Below are 7817 nucleotides of genomic sequence, written 5' to 3'. Positions count from 1 at the left end.
GTCTGTTTGTAAAGTACAAATATTTTGAAGGCATGTATAACAGTATTTTATTATTATTAAAAATATTATTTAATAATATTATTATATAACATTTAATAATAGCATTATATCTGATATTTAATAATATATTTTGCATAATATATTATTATTTTATATAATATAATATTAGATATTTAGAAATAGAATAAATTATTCAAATTGCATACAGTATTTTAACTTTTCACAGCCATACCGCCACTTCTGTCACAGAAAAGAATATAAGCTATAGTATGGGGAGCCATTCTTACCCAAGTTTTCAAAACCAGATAGTCCCTGAGTCAATCTAATGTATCTGATTCGGTTTTGTCAATGGACATCACATTTTCTTTCACCTCTGTCATCCGCATGCAGAGATCCCCAAGGTACTTTGTTAACAAAATGCCATCAAGTTTCACACAAACCTGATTAGAGGTATATGTTAAGCAAAAATGATATCCACCAAGGTGGCATTGCTTTACCCACGATGACAAATGAGTTCCTCAAGGCACGTCTAGTCACCACCAGGCAATTACACCATCAAACAATGGATCAGGGGGCTCTTGAAATATTAGAGTAGATACATATAGCACTGGAGAAAGGTAGTTCATGAGAATGATAAGATAATCTATGGTAAATTCAGCTCCTATTATCCAACTTATTTATCTCGCAACCCTGAGAGGTGGGTTCTGTAATTTCTAGTTAACACTGAGAAAACTGGTTCAAGGAGGCTACGCAGCTTGCCCAAGATCAAACAGCAAGTCGGTAGCTGAGCTAAGATTCAACTCCAAGTCTGTCCGACTCCATGCTCGTGTTCTTCCCGGAAAACCACACTGCTTCTCACCATTTTCTTCTTCAATAGATTTCTAGTTTGGTTATATTAACTGCAGAAACCTTTCGGAATTAATTTCAGTGAGCGTCCCTGTATTAGTCAGGGTCCTCCAGAGAAACAGAATCAATAGGATATCAAGGGAGATTTGCTATGAAGAATTGGCTCAGAGAATTGAGGAGGCCAACTCCTTCAATCTGCTGTCTGCAAGCTGGAGCCCCAGGAATGTCAGTGGTGCCATTCAGTGTGAGTTCAAATGCCTGAGAACCAGGGAGCTGATGATTGAATGCCAGTCCACGGGCAGGAGAAGATGACACGTCCCAGCTCAAGCAGTGAGACAGAAAACAGGGGCAAACTCCTCTTTCCTCTGCCTTTGTGGTCTGTTCAGGCCCTCAACAGACTGGATGATGCCCACCCACACTGGGGAGGACAGTCTACTTTGTTCAATCCACCAATTCAAATGCAATCTCATCCAGAAACACTCTCACAGACACACCCAGAAATAATGCTTAAACCACATATCTGGGCATCCCTGGTCCAGCCAAGTCGACACAGAAAATTAACTATCACAGTCCCTAAAAAGAGTTTCTGGTCACCTGGTGTTTATCAATGATTTGACAAGGACAATGGGCGTCAAACCAATGTTGTCATCACTTGAGCCATTGAACCAAATAAATGGACTGCTAGCCACACCCACAGAAACTTGAAACTAGATTTGTTCAAACACACACACTTAAACTGACTTATTCAATAGTCTTCTTCACTGAAAACAATGCTAATCAATTTGTCATGAGATTAAAATGTTAAGATAACAAGGAGAATAAATATCCTGCCATCCACGGAATCAAAGATCCATTGTATCACTGCTTAATAAGCCGTGGGGGCAAAAGTGAATTGAAGGATAAGCTGAAGAGTTTCCATGGTAATGAATGGAGCATCATGGATACCAATGTCATCAGACACAAGCTACAGCACAATTACACTTTTCATATATTGGCCTATCCAGATGGATGGGGAGTTAGAAGGATCTACTAAATGATTTTTAAAATGATTATAAAGAATTAGTAGGACCTGTGCCTACTTAGCACATTGCTCAAGCTGAGTGACAGTTTGGGTCTATAGATTTAGCACTGTTCTTGGCATTTCCTTACAGTTCTTTTGCGCTTTTAAATAGTCCATTTGTCTGGTAGCTTGGTAGTGAAATGCAGTGGGTACCGTTTTACAAATCGCTTAAAGAAAACAAATTAATATACGTCATCTGCCCCTGTGGCACACGGAAGCCCATCTGTCCCAGCCTAAGCTGCCAAGTCAGCTCAGTCCTGAGCCAGCCAGTGTTGGCTGCCGCACAGGCTGGTGTCCTGCAAGATGTCACCCACCTGCTATCTCGAGGCTTGTATTGCAAAATTGGGTTGTATTTCAATGTTCGGTCATTCTGAAGTCCTGTGCATGCCGATGGGAAAAATAAGTGGAATTCATCTCCCCAAATCTAAAGGCCTTTCGTGATGGGCCAGATACACATCTGCTGGAGCTATTTAGGGTGGCCTTGACTAAAAAGCAGGGTGATGGCTGGTTAGATGACTCCTCAGGATGTCTGTCTGCCCAGGAAAGGAAAAAGAGCCTGAATTCCAGATCCATTCCGGGGAAATGTATCATTAAAAGGTTAGCAAGAAAATTTGGAGGGAGAGACAGTGTGCTTTAGAATGATTCTAGAAAGAATTCCGCAATTGCAAGAGGATAAGATATTGGAGTGCATACTCAGGGAGATTGGGGAAACTCCTTTCCAAAGAGTGTAAAGCAAAAGGGTGGCTGAAATTCTGCCAACCGTCCCTGAACCTGAGCGTGGACTAGAATGTCATTCATAGTCAACTTCCATTGATCTGTGGTTGTATAGCTTTTCTAGGATTCTAGAATCACTCCCTAGGAAATGTAGTAATGTTAACATCTAATATTTGAGTATTACTCTACAATCTCCCAAAGTGCTATTATATATATTATCACATTTTATTGTTACAAGAAACCTATGAGGAAGGTAGGGCATGATTATAGGTTAAATGTAATAAAACACGACAATAGGTGTTAGTTATGGTGCCCGGAGGGGAAGGAGAGGGGAGAGGGAGTGGAGAGCAAAATGGGAGTCCTCAAAAAAATTCTTCTCTTTGGCAATGCGTTAGTGTGTGGCTCTAGAGTATGTTATGATAGCTAGCCTTCAAACGGACAAGCTGAAAGGGACCTGAGAAATTATCCAATTTATTCTCTAGTTTTCAAGTGAAAAAGTAGGCTCATAAAAGGGATGTGATCAGGCCAAGTTCACATGTCAAGAGAGAGACAGAACTGAAAAAAACGGGTCTCATAACTCCCAACCCTATGCTCCTTCCACTCATCCAGAGTCTCCCTTGTAATTCTCATGTCTCTCAGTTTCATACCTTATCCTGACCAGAAACCTGGGTTTAAAATTGATTGCAAGTCATCAACAAATAATTTTAACTTATTGCCTATATGAAAAACACTGTAAACATCACTTTAACTCTTAAGTACTAGTTTTAAAGAACAAATAAGTGAGAAAAAAATAGTTACTGATAGTAAGACGGGTAGTAAAATTTTTAAAAAGCCAAGAAGGTTTTTAAATTAGAAAGCAAGTCATACACCCACATTCGCTGTTCTTATTCATTGATTAATTTATTCAGCTAGTCCAGAAATATTGCTGAGTGCAAAGCATTTGCCAGCAACAGTTTTAGGTGCAAGGGATGGAAAAGATGATGACGAACAAGGGAGGTCCCACCAGAGGGAAGTGTATGTGCAAAACCACAGAAGCATAAAGGAACAAAACCCTCGTGGGGGTGGTTAGGTGTTAGATATGGTCTAGAATGTTTCTGTGAGTGTAGCAAGAGAGAGGGCTGCAGATGTAAGTGGGGTCAGATAGTGGAAAACCTTATATAGACACACTACAGGATGCGATGTTGACTTTTAAGGAGGGACTGATATGGTCAGATTCATATTTCATAAGGAATAATATGGTGGTGTGGGGAGGATTCGCCGAAAGACTGGAGACCTCTTGACGGCCAAGGAAATTGTCCTCCCGATTCTTTGGCCATTCCTTTTCAGCAACTTTTGCTGGCTCCTCCTCCACTTGATGTTGACATGTTGGAGAATTCATTGCTCTGTCCTTCACCACCTTCTCTTCTCTAGCTGCACACTTCCTAGGTGATCTCATCCAGCCCTGTGATTTTTAATATTTTAATATTGTTTTTAATATTTAGTAATGTTTTGTATGCCCATGATCCTCAAATGTTTATTTCCTATGAAGTCATGCTTGATATCATTGGTCATTATGGAAGTGCAAGTTAAAACCACAATGAGACACCATTTCACACCCATCAGGAAGGATGGCTATAATCAAAAAGAAGCACAATAACAAGTGTTGGCAGGGGTATGGAGAAATTGGAATGCTCATACCTTGCTGGTGTGAATGAAAAATGGTGCAGACACTTTGGAAAACAGTTTGGCAGTTTCTTAAAAAGTTAAACGTAAGTTTATATGATCCAGCAATTCCACCCCTAGGTATCAACCCCAAAGAAATAAAAACACGGATTCATACAGAGACTTGTATGTGCATGCTCATAGCAGCACTAATCATAAAAGCCAAAAAGTAGACACAACTCAAATGTCTAGCAACTGGTGAATGGATGAACACAATGGGGCATTACAAAGCAATAAAATATTATTCAACAATAAAAAAGAATGAGGTATTGATATATGTTACAACACGGATGAACTTCAAAACGTTATGCTAAGTGAAAGAAGCCAGACAAAGAAGACCACATATTATATGATTCAATTTATATGAAATGTCCAGAAAAGGCAAATCTTTGAATATAGAAAGATTAGCGGTTGCCTGGGGCTAAGAGTGAGAACAGAAATTAAGTGTAAATGGGCCTGACTGGTATTTAGAAAATGTTCTAAAACATAATTGTGGTTATGCAACTTGGGTAAACACTAAAAATCACTGAATTGTACATTTAGAATAGATGAATCTTATGATATATAAACCATACCTCAATAAGGTTAACTTGAAAAAAATCTCTATTTCCAACCCTGACATCTTACTGGGACTATAGACTTCCACATTCAGTTGATTACTTGACATCTTTGGATGTCTAAGTATCTTAAACTTAACATGGCCAAAAAACAGTATATGTTTTAAATCGAGGTGTAATTTACATAGTTACCACAAATCAAGTGTATAGCTCAATGAATTATATCCTTCTACAGCCACCGCTTAGCTTCAGATATTTCCATCAGACCTGAAAATTCCCTTATGCCTCTTTCCAGTCAATACTTCTGCCCCTCTGGAAGTAATCACTCTTCTGATTTCTATCACTGTTGATTAGCTTTGTCTGTTCTTGAACTTCACGTAAATTGAGTCTGGCTTCTTTCGCTCGACATAATGGGAGATTCTTTCGGGTCATTGTGTCTATTAGTTATTTGATCGTTATCACAGCTCTGTGGGTTCTATGTATGAATATACCACAATGTATTTATCCATTCTCATGTAGATGGGCATTTAGGTTATTTACAGTTTGGGTTATTATGAATAAAGCTGCTACGAAAATCCTCATAGATGTCTTTTGGTGGCTATCAGCACTCATTTCTGTTGGGTATATTCTTAGAAATGGAATTGCTGAACCATGGGAGATCCTTGATATTTCCCCTCAAACGTCATCTTCCTTGAATTTCCCCAAGTTCGTAAATGCCACCACCACCCACCTAATTGTTCAATTTCCAGGTCTGTGTTATTTCACCTTCTACCCTGTCACCATTCACTCACCTGTGAGTCCTTTTGACTCCAAAATATAACCTGAGTTTGTCTACTTCTCTACGTTTTCACTACTAGCATCCTCTGTAAGCCACCATCACCCTATCTCGGGGCTACTTGAAATGACCTCCTAAGTGTCTCCTTGCTTTCCCTTTTCTCCCCCTCAATGCCTTCTTACACAGCAGCCAAGGTTTTAGAAATGTAAATCAGGTCGTACCATTTGCTTGCTTAAAACCTTCCTTCAAATTTCCAATAAAGTCCAAACCCCTTTCCCGGCTTGCAAAGCGCCATTTTTTATCTGGCCGCTATCTACCTCTTCATCTCTTGTGCACGTGCTCCAGCTGCCTCTGCTCTTCCTTCTTGAGTACACCAGGCTCATTCCCCAGGCATTGGCACCAGCTCTTTTCTTCAGTCAAGAAGGCTATTCCCCTGATCTTTGCATGACTAGCTCCTTCTGTTCACTCAGATCTGAACCCCAAGTCACCACCTCTGAGAGGCCTTCTCTGAACACCTAATTTGGGATAGCCATGTGGTCACTGGCTTTCACGCCAGTGTAGTTTAATTTTCAGCAGGGAAATTATGGTGATCATATTTTTATTGATTCCTTTCTTTATTGTCTGCCTGTCCACAAGAATGTATGCTCCATGAGAACAGGGACCTGTCTGTCTTGTTCACTGCTATGCCGATGCTTAAACTGTGCCTGGCATGCAGAATGAATGTATGGCATCAGTGACGGCAGTGGTCCAATTGTAACTTCCTCCAACAGTCCTCAGAAGCTCACGTGTAGAACTGGAGAAAGTGGATAGCTGGAAAAATCCAAGTTATGAGTCTGCCAGGTAGATGCAGACTTTGTTCAGGAAGTGAGGATGTTGAGGGTGTTGGCAAGAGAACGCTACAAGTGATACACTCCAGCATCCGTGCTGGATAACAAAGGGGAGAAGCTTTGTGGGGAGAAAATATAGTTGGAGAGGAGACTGGAAGTCTTGACACAGTGGAAGAACATCTATACCCAGAAGATGATGTCAACAACTTAGTCAGAAAGAGAGTCCGTAATAACTGAAGAAGTATCTGGACTTAAAAATTGCTCTGTCAATGGTTCAGAAGCTTGATTGAGTCTTCCTGGATAAAATTATTTTATGTAGCTCAGTGCTTGGTACTAGTCAGTAAATATTTGTTGAATGAGTGAGTGGATAAGTTAATGGAAGGAGAAATAAAACAACAAAGAGATAGTAATAATTAAATAGATGAATGATAGAATCCCGAACTCATATTCTACTGTGTTTCTTCTGGAAGTTAAAAGAAATAATATCTTGACATAAATTTGTCAACCTATTTTTAGCAGGTCTCTAATTATATGAGTAGTCTTTCCCTCCCTCGTCCCCCGAGTCTGAGGGACAAGCCAGACTGTCTGGGATAACTTTCTCATAGACTCACAATTGATTCCATCCATTTGTATATTCTTCAACTTCCTGTTGCTCTAAATTAAACAATACCCTATATAAGCACGCTAAGTCTGCTACAGAAAAAACAAAACAAAACTCCAACCCCATTATCACTCTGTTCTCCTTCACTGATTCTATAAATCAATGCTATTTTCTACGTCTAAGACACATTAAAACCTTTCCTAAGTACAAACATCATAAATCATTAACTGTTCATTTCCAAAAATTTACTTTAACTCCGGCCAGGCATAACTATTATTGGGATTTATTTCCACCCACGAGCATGCAGTATTATTTCAGGACAGTCAATGCAATTTTGAAAGGGTCATCTAAAAATAGATTTAAAATGAATGCAATGGGAAATATCGCCAGTAGAATACAGAGTGAGTGTTGTGGCTTGAAGCTGCAGAGGAATCTGCTGGAGCCTCGATACTGTCATCCTCCCGCACGGGAAGCCAGCATCATGGCCTTGTGACAACCTGGGGAAAGACCTCATTGCCTGAGAAAGAGTGAAGATTGTGAAGTTCTGTGAACCCACAGAAGGACAAGGAATAAGGGGAAAAGAAATAAAGGTGGCAAAAAGCCAACGAGCCCAGAGGAATTCCCAGACCATTGTGGAGCCACAGATCTTGTCAGGGCTCCGAGAAAAAGCAAAGAGACTCCATTCATCTCTGCTTTACAGAAGGCCCTTTTGTTTTGCTCATACGATTTCTCTTTT

The sequence above is a fragment of the Equus przewalskii genome, chromosome 30, assembly GCF_037783145.1.
Source record: "Equus przewalskii isolate Varuska chromosome 30, EquPr2, whole genome shotgun sequence".
NCBI lineage: Eukaryota > Metazoa > Chordata > Mammalia > Perissodactyla > Equidae > Equus > Equus przewalskii.
This window is presented reverse-complemented; position numbering follows the sequence as displayed.